At 51.3% G+C, this 13680-nt stretch overlaps 6 non-coding genes across 6 annotated transcripts; all 6 read right to left on the bottom strand.

Moving 5' to 3' along the window:
* Positions 1 to 401: 401 nt before the first annotated feature.
* LOC142653144 (U2 spliceosomal RNA) lies at positions 402 to 592 on the bottom strand. The gene has a single exon (XR_012848085.1). It is a non-coding gene; the product is annotated as a U2 spliceosomal RNA (small nuclear RNA).
* Positions 593 to 1830: 1238 nt separating this feature from the next.
* On the bottom strand, positions 1831 to 2021 carry LOC142653143 (U2 spliceosomal RNA). Its single transcript, XR_012848084.1, has one exon. It is a non-coding gene; the product is annotated as a U2 spliceosomal RNA (small nuclear RNA).
* A 1233-nt stretch (positions 2022 to 3254) lies between these two features.
* LOC142653650 (U2 spliceosomal RNA) lies at positions 3255 to 3445 on the bottom strand. The gene has a single exon (XR_012848574.1). It is a non-coding gene; the product is annotated as a U2 spliceosomal RNA (small nuclear RNA).
* A 7097-nt stretch (positions 3446 to 10542) lies between these two features.
* LOC142653142 (U2 spliceosomal RNA) lies at positions 10543 to 10733 on the bottom strand. The gene has a single exon (XR_012848083.1). It is a non-coding gene; the product is annotated as a U2 spliceosomal RNA (small nuclear RNA).
* A 1234-nt stretch (positions 10734 to 11967) lies between these two features.
* LOC142653141 (U2 spliceosomal RNA) lies at positions 11968 to 12158 on the bottom strand. The gene has a single exon (XR_012848082.1). It is a non-coding gene; the product is annotated as a U2 spliceosomal RNA (small nuclear RNA).
* Positions 12159 to 13392: 1234 nt separating this feature from the next.
* LOC142653545 (U2 spliceosomal RNA) lies at positions 13393 to 13583 on the bottom strand. The gene has a single exon (XR_012848473.1). It is a non-coding gene; the product is annotated as a U2 spliceosomal RNA (small nuclear RNA).
* Positions 13584 to 13680: the final 97 nt, after the last annotated feature.

Here is a 13680-nt window from a genome sequence, read left to right as displayed (position 1 = left end):
GTACACAGGTAGGTCCATTGTGGCGGGCGGGCGGGCGGCTTTAATGGCTGTTTGCTGTTCCCCTACTCCACTCCACTATTTGACTGTGGTGCTGCATCAATCAGTGGCTGGCTCAGGTGCAGCTCTTTAACTTACCTAAAAGGGAGGGCGGAGAGAAGACAAGGAAGGTGAATGAGCTGTTCCAATGTGAAATGCCGGAAACACAGACACACAGACGACACAAAACAAGAGGTGGCAATGTATTCATTAATTGCATTTAATCAATTAGCTCATTATCACTCATGCATTGTCCAACAGGTGTTGAAATAATGGGATTAAAAGGGGAGATCCCTTCAGAAAGACAGAAACAATGGCAAACACAAAAAACACTTTTGGAATCTGATTTTAGTCAACACATAAGGAAAGGGTGCACCGGTCCTGGAAATACTGCAATACCAGGTCAATGCGTGGAGTGGACAGAGCAAGCTCTATTTCCATCTCCCTGTTCTAAAAATCCATTTAATATATGGTCCCCAGATAGGGGACGTATCAGATATTAAACTGATAAGAACAGATACTACACTTGATCTTAGCCAAAAGGCCGAGAAGCGATAACCCGAACGGGCCGCGCGTTGCCCGAGCCTGCCCGATACTGCTGTTCAGCCCTTGCAGCGATTCAGCCTACTTCTAGGCAATTCCATGGGGCCCTGCAGGCTCACACACTCACAGCTACACGGGAGGTGAATAAAGGCCGGAGAGGAAGCCAGACAGGATTTGCTTCTTTTGCTTGCACCACAATGCAGTGCTGAAAGAGGAGGAATCTACATAAAAACGCCTTCCTGGCAACGCCCAAATGCCCTGCTGCCATGCAGATAAACACTGGCAGCGGCAGCAAGTGCATGCCCACAGCCACCCCTTGTTCCTTCACACCTTGTATCAGCTGTAATCCAGTCCAGTCCAGTGCTGCCTGCTGAGCAGCACTGACCAACACTGCCTGGGCCCAGGCTTTTATCTCTGAGGCCCCATTATGATGTCAGAAAGCTGGCTCTGGCTCCTCAGGGCTCCACTATGACACGTGCAAAGTTCCGTCTGAACTTTATATAAGACGGTGCGGCTCAGTCAGTCACTCAGTGTTGCCTGAGAGGGCAACACTGCAACAGCCGGCCGCCAGGCTGTCTTTTTTTGCACAGCTAGTTGCCTCCAGGAGGCCACAAGAGGGAGACAAGGGACTGCAAAATGGAAAATAAGCATCCACCAACTTTACAGACAACTTCTCCTTGCTCCTACAACCTCCATCCTTGCACAGTTTGTTATTCTTCTAGGTAACATAGTAACAAATCCAAATTGCTGCTCTCTTTGTAGGCAAGCAAGGCTTTGTTGCAACTGCAATTCGTACTCCTTCTTGAAATGTAGGGACGACAGTACATTCCATCACATCCATCTAGTGTACACAGGTAGGTCCATTGTGGCGGGCGGGCGGGCGGGCGGCTTTAATGGCTGTTTGCTGTTCCCCTACTCCACTCCACTATTTGACTGTGGTGCTGCATCAATCAGTGGCTGGCTCAGGTGCAGCTCTTTAACTTACCTAAAAGGGAGGGCGGAGAGAAGACAAGGAAGGTGAATGAGCTGTTCCAATGTGAAATGCCGGAAACACAGACACACAGACGACACAAAACAAGAGGTGGCAATGTATTCATTAATTGCATTTAATCAATTAGCTCATTATCACTCATGCATTGTCCAACAGGTGTTGAAATAATGGGATTAAAAGGGGAGATCCCTTCAGAAAGACAGAAACAATGGCAAACACAAAAAACACTTTTGGAATCTGATTTTAGTCAACACATAAGGAAAGGGTGCACCGGTCCTGGAAATACTGCAATACCAGGTCAATGCGTGGAGTGGACAGAGCAAGCTCTATTTCCATCTCCCTGTTCTAAAAATCCATTTAATATATGGTCCCCAGATAGGGGACGTATCAGATATTAAACTGATAAGAACAGATACTACACTTGATCTTAGCCAAAAGGCCGAGAAGCGATAACCCGAACGGGCCGCGCGTTGCCCGAGCCTGCCCGATACTGCTGTTCAGCCCTTGCAGCGATTCAGCCTACTTCTAGGCAATTCCATGGGGCCCTGCAGGCTCACACACTCACAGCTACACGGGAGGTGAATAAAGGCCGGAGAGGAAGCCAGACAGGATTTGCTTCTTTTGCTTGCACCACAATGCAGTGCTGAAAGAGGAGGAATCTACATAAAAACGCCTTCCTGGCAACGCCCAAATGCCCTGCTGCCATGCAGATAAACACTGGCAGCGGCAGCAAGTGCATGCCCACAGCCACCCCTTGTTCCTTCACACCTTGTATCAGCTGTAATCCAGTCCAGTCCAGTGCTGCCTGCTGAGCAGCACTGACCAACACTGCCTGGGCCCAGGCTTTTATCTCTGAGGCCCCATTATGATGTCAGAAAGCTGGCTCTGGCTCCTCAGGGCTCCACTATGACACGTGCAAAGTTCCGTCTGAACTTTATATAAGACGGTGCGCTCAGTCAGTCACTCAGTGTTGCCTGAGAGGGCAACACTGCAACAGCCGGCCGCCAGGCTGTCTTTTTTTGCACAGCTAGTTGCCTCCAGGAGGCCACAAGAGGGAGACAAGGGACTGCAAAATGGAAAATAAGCATCCACCAACTTTACAGACAACTTCTCCTTGCTCCTACAACCTCCATCCTTGCACAGTTTGTTATTCTTCTAGGTAACATAGTAACAAATCCAAATTGCTGCTCTCTTTGTAGGCAAGCAAGGCTTTGTTGCAACTGCAATTCTTACTCCTTCTTGAAATGTAGGGACGACAGTACATTCCATCACATCCATCTAGTGTACACAGGTAGGTCCATTGTGGCGGGCGGGCGGGCGGCTTTAATGGCTGTTTGCTTTTCCCCTACTCCACTCCACTATTTGACTGTGGTGCTGCATCAATCAGTGGCTGGCTCAGGTGCAGCTCTTTAACTTACCTAAAAGGGAGGGCGGAGAGAAGACAAGGAAGGTGAATGAGCTGTTCCAATGTGAAATGCCGGAAACACAGACACACAGACGACACAAAACAAGAGGTGGCAATGTATTCATTAATTGCATTTAATCAATTAGCTCATTATCACTCATGCATTGTCCAACAGGTGTTGAAATAATGGGATTAAAAGGGGAGATCCCTTCAGAAAGACAGAAACAATGGCAAACACAAAAAACACTTTTGGAATCTGATTTTAGTCAACACATAAGGAAAGGGTGCACCGGTCCTGGAAATACTGCAATACCAGGTCAATGCGTGGAGTGGACAGAGCAAGCTCTATTTCCATCTCCCTGTTCTAAAAATCCATTTAATATATGGTCCCCAGATAGGGGACGTATCAGATATTAAACTGATAAGAACAGATTCTACACTTGATCTTAGCCAAAAGGCCGAGAAGCGATAACCCGAACGGGCCGCGCGTTGCCCGAGCCTGCCCGATACTGCTGTTCAGCCCTTGCAGCGATTCAGCCTACTTCTAGGCAATTCCATGGGGCCCTGCAGGCTCACACACTCACAGCTACACGGGAGGTGAATAAAGGCCGGAGAGGAAGCCAGACAGGATTTGCTTCTTTTGCTTGCACCACAATGCAGTGCTGAAAGAGGAGGAATCTACATAAAAACGCCTTCCTGGCAACGCCCAAATGCCCTGCTGCCATGCAGATAAACACTGGCAGCGGCAGCAAGTGCATGCCCACAGCCACCCCTTGTTCCTTCACACCTTGTATCAGCTGTAATCCAGTCCAGTCCAGTGCTGCCTGCTGAGCAGCACTGACCAACACTGTCTGGGCCCAGGCTTTTATCTCTGAGGCCCCATTATGATGTCAGAAAGCTGGCTCTGGCTCCTCAGGGCTCCACTATGACACGTGCAAAGTTCCGTCTGAACTTTATATAAGACGGTGCGGCTCAGTCAGTCACTCAGTGTTGCCTGAGAGGGCAACACTGCAACAGCCGGCCGCCAGGCTGTCTTTTTTTGCACAGCTAGTTGCCTCCAGGAGGCCACAAGAGGGAGACAAGGGACTGCAAAATGGAAAATAAGCATCCACCAACTTTACAGAAGAGGCTGGACGCAGCCTGCAGGGCTTAAGGGAAGAAGACATGACCGTCCTGGTAGGGAAAGGGTTAATTAGGTGAGGGAGAGTTGGAGGGAGTTGGAGGGGGGACGGGGAGGAGTTAAGGGGGACGGGGGCCGTTACTGAGCTTCCCGCTGTTTTTCGGCATTGAGCCGGAAGCAGCGGGAGGAGTAACACGGAAAAAGTAAGCTCCCCGTTGCCCGCGCTTCTCAGCATGGCAGAGACATTAATGTTAGAGCGGCTGTGTGCCGCTGCTGTGCACCACGGTCCCGGATGGCTAGAGGAGACCGTGGCTGCAATAACGAGGATCCCGGACGCCGTTTCGCCACGTCAGGCCCGGCGTTCGGGGTCTGTTGCAGGGGACAGGCTCCCCTCCCCCGGCCCCCTTACAAGCATGGCTATGGCGGCGGGGGGGAGTCGGCAACAACCGCTCCTGCGCAGAGCAGGCAGAGAGCGTTGCCGGGGGTGACGGCGACTCAGGCCGGGTCGACCCGTCCCTCTCGGCGGTCCCGACCTCCAGAGCGCCTCAGTCCGGAGGCAGTCCCGCGGACACGGCGTCGCAGAGGGAGCCCGATCCCGGACGCTGCAGGCCAGGCAGCTGGGAGGACCGCCCCTTCCCAGGCCCTGCGTCCTGGCAGGAATCCCAGGCCGCGACGGGGTCCGGCGGTAAGCAGGGAGTCGCAGGCTGGGCTCCCTGTCACCCCTCCCCCATCAGATGGAAGATTTGGAGGACAAGGTACGGCCGCCCCGCCTGGTGATGTTCCGGCCAGGGGGCAGGCTTCATCAGGATCGTCTAGACGGACGCCTAGATCTGCAGCGACGTCGAGGCAACAGGTCCGGTCGGAAGTCTGGGTCCCGGCGGTCGGGCGGCAGGTTGCCGGCCCATCGGTCAGCGCGTCTTCATCCCCGTTCCGAAGATGTCGTTGGGATGGACAGTCGTCGGCGAGAGAAGAGCTGGAGGAAGGTGAACTGGACGTGTATCGTCGAGGTCAGGATGGTCCGGCTGACGGGAACACAGCGCCTGTGCAGCCCGGTGAGTGTATAACTCCATCATTGTCTTATCCAGCGATTTTTATGTCGGGTGTCGGCGGGGGGGCTGCTAGCATTGCATCGGGGGCCGGTAGTGGCGCGGGCGGACGCGACGGAGCGGGTCTGGCGGACTTAGTGGGTTGCTTACGGGAGCTGGTTGGGCGCCTAGATAGGGCCGCGGCGCCGGTAGTCACGGAAGTGTCCCCTGCGGTAGTTTGGGAAGGCCCCAGGGACGTGGGATCGTTACAGGCGCGGCCCGTGACGGCGGTTAGAGAGGCGGTCGCGGTGTCGGTACAGACCGAGGCACAAAAGGATGGCGATCGAGTGCGTATTGATGATCGTGCTCGGGGGGAGGGGTACGTTTGTTTTGAAGGTCCGTTGGGGGCGCATTTAAAGCAGGAGGTGCGCGAGCGGATCTGGAAGGATGAATATGTTGAGATTTTTTCTCTCTTGCCGCTCGCTAAATTTAATTTGGATAAGAGCAAGCGGGACGAGAGTAAAAAGGACGAGGAGGAACGGCGGCGGTATAGGCTTATCCCGCAGACGTTCGTTAATTGGTCGCAGGCGTTCGCCATATTGGCTAGTGTGATAGGGGAAAAGGCGCCGGAAAATTGTTCGGCGTTGTTTTGTTATTTTGATGCCATTGGGGAGGCTCATAGGGCGTATGGGGGTCAGGCGTGGCTGCGATACGATGAGCAATTCCGTCAGCGGAAGGCGGTTCGGCCGGCGATTCGGTGGGACCAGAAGGATATTGCTCTCTGGTTACGGGTTACGGCTCCGGTTAGGCAGTCCTTTCCCGGGAGCGCCGGCCAGGGAGGCCAGTCTAGTCAGGTTGGACAAAGCGGCGGGGGAAAGGCGGGGTTTTGCTGGCAATTTAATGAAGGTCAGTGCAAGTTCGGGGCCACGTGCAAGTTCAAGCACGTGTGTTCCGAGTGTAATGGTGCATCACACGGGGCGGCAAAATGTCTGCGGAAAAAGAGGTCAGGGAACCAGCCCGCCGCGGCTGGTCAAGGGGGTGTCGCCGGTGAGGGTGGAAAAGATGGCCCCTTATCTAAATGAGTATCCGGATAGGGCGGCGGCTAAGTTGCTTTACGAAGGGTTTCGTGTTGGTTTTGTTATTCCTCCGCCTCCTTATGAGGTTCCGGTTACGCGGAGGAATTTAAAATCGGCTTACTTGCATGCAAAAGTCGTGTCGGAAAAGTTGTTAAAAGAAGTTTCGTTGGGCCGCATGTCGGGGCCGTTTGTTGAGTCGCCGGTAAAAGATTTAGTTGTGTCCCCGTTGGGTATTGTCCCTAAACGCGAGCCCGGAAAATTTAGTTGGATTCAACATTTATCGTATCCCAAGGGTTCGTCGGTAAATGACGGGATTGATCACGAGTTGTGCTCCGTAGTTTATACCTCATTCGATAAGGCGGTGGGGTTAGTGCGGGCTGCGGGTCCAGGGGCGCTGCTAGCAAAAACCGACATCGAGGCGGCGTTCAGGTTGTTGCCAGTTCATCCAGAAAGCCAACGGCTGTTGGGTTGTTTTTGGAATGGGGCTTTTTACGTGGATCGGTGCCTTCCGATGGGGTGTTCCCTTTCTTGTGCATACTTCGAGGCGTTTAGTAGCTTCGTGGAGTGGGTAACGAGGGGAGTATCCGGGGTCGACTCGTTGATCCATTACTTAGATGATTTTTTGTGCGTTGGCCCGGGGGGTTCGCCGGTTTGCGGGAATTTGCTTCATGCACTACAGAAGGTGGCGAGGGATTTTGGGATTCCTTTGGCGCCAGAAAAAACGGAGGGCCCGGTATCGAAGATTTGTTTTTTGGGAATCGAAATAGACTCGGTGGCAATGGAGTGTCGTCTCCCGGCGGATAAGTTGGGTGCTTTGAGGCTGGAGGTTCGGCGGGCTTGTAGAATGAAGAAAATGACGCTGCGGGAGCTTCAGTCGCTGCTGGGGAAGTTGAATTTCGCCTGCCGGATTATGCCGATGGGGAGGGTGTTTGGTAGGAGGTTGGCGGCGGCAACGGCGGGAGTGCGTGCGCCGCATCATTTTGTGCGGCTCAAGGAGGAGCACCGAGCTGATCTTCAGGTTTGGGATGACTTCTTGGGCCAGTACAATGGTCGCTCGCTATGGATGGCCCCAGCGCAGGATACGAGTGATTTGAATATTTTTACGGATGCGGCTGGGGCGGGCGGTTTTGGAGCTTACGGGGGAGGTCCGTGGTGCGCAGGTCAATGGCCGGCTAGCTGGGTGTCCAGTGGACTCACGCGGAATCTGGCCCTGCTCGAGCTGTTTCCCATCGTGGTGGCGGCTACCATTTGGGGGGACAGGCTCAGGGATAAGAAGGTCCGTTTTTACTGCGACAACATGGGGGTGGTGCTTGCCATTAATAACATCACGGCGTCCTCTCCTCCGGTAGTTCAATTGTTGCGACATTTAGTGTTGGTGTGTTTGTCGTTGAACGCGTGGGTGGTGGCGGTGCATGTCCCGGGTGTACGGAATTGTATCGCTGATGCTCTTTCTCGCTCGCAGTGGGACCGGTTTCGGCAATTGGCACCGGGAGCGGAACGTCTCAGTTTGGCTTGTCCGGAGCATCTTTGGGATCTGGTATCGGTCCCGTAGAACAGCTGTTACAAAGGTCTTTGGCGCGCACGACGTGGAGTGCTTATGCTGCTTGTTGGAGGCAGTGGGATGAGTGGGTAAGAGAGTTGGGTGACGTCAATACGGATAGAGACAGGTTGGTGGCACTTTTGTACTGGTTAGGGGACGCCTGGGAGGCGGGGTTTTCAGTGGCGAAGGTGAACCGGTTCATATCTGCGGTGGCGTTTGGGTTTAAGTTGCGGAGCTTTCAGGATGTATCGAAGGAATTTCTGGTATCGCAGGCTTTGAAGGGGTTGCGCCGAGGTAGGGTGGAGGCGGATAGTAGAAGGCCTGTGTCGTTTGCTTTGCTTAGCTCGTTGGGCGGTTCATTAGCATCGGTCTGTCGTTCTTCAGACGAAATGGATTTGTTTCGGTTGGCTATTTCGTTAGCGTTCTTTGGAGCATTTAGAATACGTGAGTTGGTGTCGCCAAGTACCAAACAGGCAGGGGGGCTGAGATCTGGGGAGGTGAGCCTATTCGCAGATCGGCTGGAGGTATGGTTGCGTCGGTCAAAAACTGACCAAGTAGGGAAGGGTAAACTGATAGTTTTGTTCGCCCTCCCGGGGTCGGTTATGTGCCCATTAGAGTGCATGCGGGGTTTTACGCCAAACAGGGGGTCTCCAGATTTGCCTTTGTTACGTCATGTGGACGGGTCGTTTTTGTCCAGGTTTCAGTTTGGAGCTGTATTTAAAAAATGTTTGACGGCGGTTGGTGTTGCGGTAGGCTCATATTCATCTCATTCCTTCAGGATTGGCGCAGCAACAGAAGCGGGGCGCTGGGGGTTGGATGATGAGGGGGTGAGGCGTATTGGTCGTTGGGAGTCTAACAGGTTTAAGTCCTATGTCCGCCCCCATATGTTATGATTTTTGTTGTTAACGCTTTACAAATGTTATATGGTGGTGCCTAATTGTTTTTTCCGTTTCAGATTCGCCTCCGTGTTTGGTGTGGTTGATGGGTCATTCTTACGTGCACTGGGGGGCTTTGAGGGCGGACGTCCGCCCGGATGGTCGCCAGTTGCGCATTCCGCGACAGGATGCGGTTGTGCATTGGCTGGGTTTTAGAGGTATGTCGTGGAGCAGGGTGTTGGCGGAATTCCAGACATATGCGCGGCTTGATAGGGTTCCGGAGGTCTTAGTGTTGCACGTGGGTGGGAATGACTTAGGAGTCCACCCCTTTCGTGAGTTGGTGCGGGATATCAAACATGATATGTTGTGTTTGTGGGTATCTTATCCCAAGTTGGTGATAGTGTGGTCGGACATAGTCCCAAGAAAGAATTGGCGGTTAGCTAGATCTGTGGAGAGAGTCAATAAGGCTCGCATTAAAGTTAATCGGGCGGTGTCCCGTTTTGTGGCAAAAAATGGGGGCATTTGCGTGAGGCATAGGGATTTGGAGTCAGGGGTGGGGAATTTCTGGAGGAGTGACGGGGTTCATCTGACCGAGGTTGGCATTGATCTTTGAAGCTTGGCGATAGCAGAAGGCATAGAAAGGGCGGTGGTGGTGTGGAGGAACTCACAGGCTTAAGGTGGTCAAGGCCTGTTTCGCTGTGGCGGGGGGAGTCCTTGAGGCCAGTCAGTACAAAATGGTGGGGGGGTCGCATCGGGGTTATGCGTCCCCCAAAAAAGGTACATGGTTGAAGACTTCATCGGGTGTTATCCATTTGAAGTGGTCTTCTGGTAGAAGGTATATCACTTGAAGGCTTCATCGGGTGTTATCCCTTTGAAGTGGACTTCTAGTGGTCGGTATATCACTTGAGGGCTTCATCGGGTGTTATCCCCTTGAAGTGGACTTCTAGTGGTTGGAGCCATCTGCAGAGGTGAACGGTGCTTCCGAGCTGGTTTACGGCTGGAGGTAATTGGTGGTTTGCAGATGGCTAATTTCGGTATGTTCTTAAAAAAGGAATATCTGAAGGGGCTTCAAGGACTTCCTCTGCTCGGGTTAATGTTAACGTTAAATTGTTATTTACGATTCTGACCCATGTTGGGTCATGTGAATTATTAGGAGGAATTCTCTGGTGGATTCCTAACTAGTTATCCGAATGTTTCGGATTTAAATTGTTTTTATAAAACTGTGAAATTAATAAACGGCTGCTGTGGCCATTTCACATCCAACCTCGGTGTCATGTGTCTTTACTAGAGTGGGGGTGGTGGGATAGTATGGTCTAAGGTTAACACACGACTCTACTTAGGCAGGTCAAGACAACTTCTCCTTGCTCCTACAACCTCCATCCTTGCACAGTTTGTTATTCTTCTAGGTAACATAGTAACAAATCCAAATTGCTGCTCTCTTTGTAGGCAAGCAAGGCTTTGTTAGAACTGCAATTCTTACTCCTTCTTGAAATGTAGGGACGACAGTACATTCCATCACATCCATCTAGTGTACACAGGTAGGTCCATTGTGGCGGGCGGGCGGGCGGCTTTAATGGCTGTTTGCTGTTCCCCTACTCCACTCCACTATTTGACTGTGGTGCTGCATCAATCAGTGGCTGTCTCAGGTGCAGCTCTTTAACTTACCTAAAAGGGAGGGCGGAGAGAAGACAAGGAAGGTGAATGAGCTGTTCCAATGTGAAATGCCGGAAACACAGACACACAGACGACACAAAACAAGAGGTGGCAATGTATTCATTAATTGCATTTAATCAATTAGCTCATTATCACTCATGCATTGTCCAACAGGTGTTGAAATAATGGGATTAAAAGGGGAGATCCCTTCAGAAAGACAGAAACAATGGCAAACACAAAAAACACTTTTGGAATCTGATTTTAGTCAACACATAAGGAAAGGGTGCACCGGTCCTGGAAATACTGCAATACCAGGTCAATGCGTGGAGTGGACAGAGCAAGCTCTATTTCCATCTCCCTGTTCTAAAAATCCATTTAATATATGGTCCCCAGATAGGGGACGTATCAGATATTAAACTGATAAGAACAGATACTACACTTGATCTTAGCCAAAAGGCCGAGAAGCGATAACCCGAACGGGCCGCGCGTTGCCCGAGCCTGCCCGATACTGCTGTTCAGCCCTTGCAGCGATTCAGCCTACTTCTAGGCAATTCCATGGGGCCCTGCAGGCTCACACACTCACAGCTACACGGGAGGTGAATAAAGGCCGGAGAGGAAGCCAGACAGGATTTGCTTCTTTTGCTTGCACCACAATGCAGTGCTGAAAGAGGAGGAATCTACATAAAAATGCCTTCCTGGCAACGCCCAAATGCCCTGCTGCCATGCAGATAAACACTGGCAGCGGCAGCAAGCGCATGCCCACAGCCACCCCTTGTTCCTTCACACCTTGTATCAGCTGTAATCCAGTCCAGTCCAGTGCTGCCTGCTGAGCAGCACTGACCAACACTGCCTGGGCCCAGGCTTTTATCTCTGAGGCCCCATTATGATGTCAGAAAGCTGGCTCTGGCTCCTCAGGGCTCCACTATGACACGTGCAAAGTTCCGTCTGAACTTTATATAAGACGGTGCGGCTCAGTCAGTCACTCAGTGTTGCCTGAGAGGGCAACACTGCAACAGCCGGCCGCCAGGCTGTCTTTTTTTGCACAGCTAGTTGCCTCCAGGAGGCCACAAGAGGGAGACAAGGGACTGCAAAATGGAAAATAAGCATCCACCAACTTTACAGACAACTTCTCCTTGCTCCTACAACCTCCATCCTTGCACAGTTTGTTATTCTTCTAGGTAACATAGTAACAAATCCAAATTGCTGCTCTCTTTGTAGGCAAGCAAGGCTTTGTTGCAACTGCAATTCTTACTCCTTCTTGAAATGTAGGGACGACAGTACATTCCATCACATCCATCTAGTGTACACAGGTAGGTCCATTGTGGCGGGCGGGCGGGCGGCTTTAATGGCTGTTTGCTGTTCCCCTACTCCACTCCACTATTTGACTGTGGTGCTGCATCAATCAGTGGCTGGCTCAGGTGCAGCTCTTTAACTTACCTAAAAGGGAGGGCGGAAAGAAGACAAGGAAGGTGAATGAGCTGTTCCAATGTGAAATGCCGGAAACACAGACACACAGACGACACAAAACAAGAGGTGGCAATGTATTCATTAATTGCATTTAATCAATTAGCTCATTATCACTCATGCATTGTCCAACAGGTGTTGAAATAATGGGATTAAAAGGGGAGATCCCTTCAGAAAGACAGAAACAATGGCAAACACAAAAAACACTTTTGGAATCTGATTTTAGTCAACACATAAGGAAAGGGTGCACCGGTCCTGGAAATACTGCAATACCAGGTCAATGCGTGGAGTGGACAGAGCAAGCTCTATTTCCATCTCCCTGTTCTAAAAATCCATTTAATATATGGTCCCCAGATAGGGGACGTATCAGATATTAAACTGATAAGAACAGATACTACACTTGATCTTAGCCAAAAGGCCGAGAAGCGATAACCCGAACGGGCCGCGCGTTGCCCGAGCCTGCCCGATACTGCTGTTCAGCCCTTGCAGCGATTCAGCCTACTTCTAGGCAATTCCATGGGGCCCTGCAGGCTCACACACTCACAGCTACACGGGAGGTGAATAAAGGCCGGAGAGGAAGCCAGACAGGATTTGCTTCTTTTGCTTGCACCACAATGCAGTGCTGAAAGAGGAGGAATCTACATAAAAACGCCTTCCTGGCAACGCCCAAATGCCCTGCTGCCATGCAGATAAACACTGGCAGCGGCAGCAAGTGCATGCCCACAGCCACCCCTTGTTCCTTCACACCTTGTATCAGCTGTAATCCAGTCCAGTCCAGTGCTGCCTGCTGAGGAGCACTGACCAACACTGCCTGGGCCCAGGCTTTTATCTCTGAGGCCCCATTATGATGTCAGAAAGCTGGCTCTGGCTCCTCAGGGCTCCACTATGACACGTGCAAAGTTCCGTCTGAACTTTATATAAGACGGTGCGGCTCAGTCAGTCACTCAGTGTTGCCTGAGAGGGCAAAACTGCAACAGCCGGCCGCCAGGCTGTCTTTTTTTGCACAGCTAGTTGCCTCCAGGAGGCCACAAGAGGGAGACAAGGGACTGCAAAATGGAAAATAAGCATCCACCAACTTTACAGACAACTTCTCCTTGCTCCTACAACCTCCATCCTTGCACAGTTTGTTATTCTTCTAGGTAACATAGTAACAAATCCAAATTGCTGCTCTCTTTGTAGGCAAGCAAGGCTTTGTTGCAACTGCAATTCTTACTCCTTCTTGAAATGTAGGGACGACAGTACATTCCATCACATCCATCTAGTGTACACAGGTAGGTCCATTGTGGCGGGCGGGCGGGCGGCTTTAATGGCTGTTTGCTGTTCCCCTACTCCACTCCACTATTTGACTGTGGTGCTGCATCAATCAGTGGCTGGCTCAGGTGCAGCTCTTTAACTTACCTAAAAGGGAGGGCGGAAAGAAGACAAGGAAGGTGAATGAGCTGTTCCAATGTGAAATGCCGGAAACACAGACACACAGACGACACAAAACAAGAGGTGGCAATGTATTCATTAATTGCATTTAATCAATTAGCTCATTATCACTCATGCATTGTCCAACAGGTGTTGAAATAATGGGATTAAAAGTGGAGATCCCTTCAGAAAGACAGAAACAATGGCAAACACAAAAAACACTTTTGGAATCTGATTTTAGTCAACACATAAGGAAAGGGTGCACCGGTCCTGGAAATACTGCAATACCAGGTCAATGCGTGGAGTGGACAGAGCAAGCTCTATTTCCATCTCCCTGTTCTAAAAATCCATTTAATATATGGTCCCCAGATAGGGGACGTATCAGATATTAAACTGATAAGAACAGATACTACACTTGATCTTAGCCAAAAGGCAGAGAAGCGATAACCCGAACGGGCCGCGCGTTGCCCGAGCCTGCCCGATACTGCTGTTCAGCCCTTGCAGCGATTCAGCCTACTTCTAGGCAATTCCATGGGGCCCTG

Source organism: Rhinoderma darwinii, chromosome 5 (assembly GCF_050947455.1).
Source record: "Rhinoderma darwinii isolate aRhiDar2 chromosome 5, aRhiDar2.hap1, whole genome shotgun sequence".
Taxonomy (NCBI): domain Eukaryota; kingdom Metazoa; phylum Chordata; class Amphibia; order Anura; family Rhinodermatidae; genus Rhinoderma; species Rhinoderma darwinii.
The sequence above is the reverse complement of the archived record's forward strand: the minus strand, read 5'-3'. Positions and strand labels throughout refer to the sequence as shown.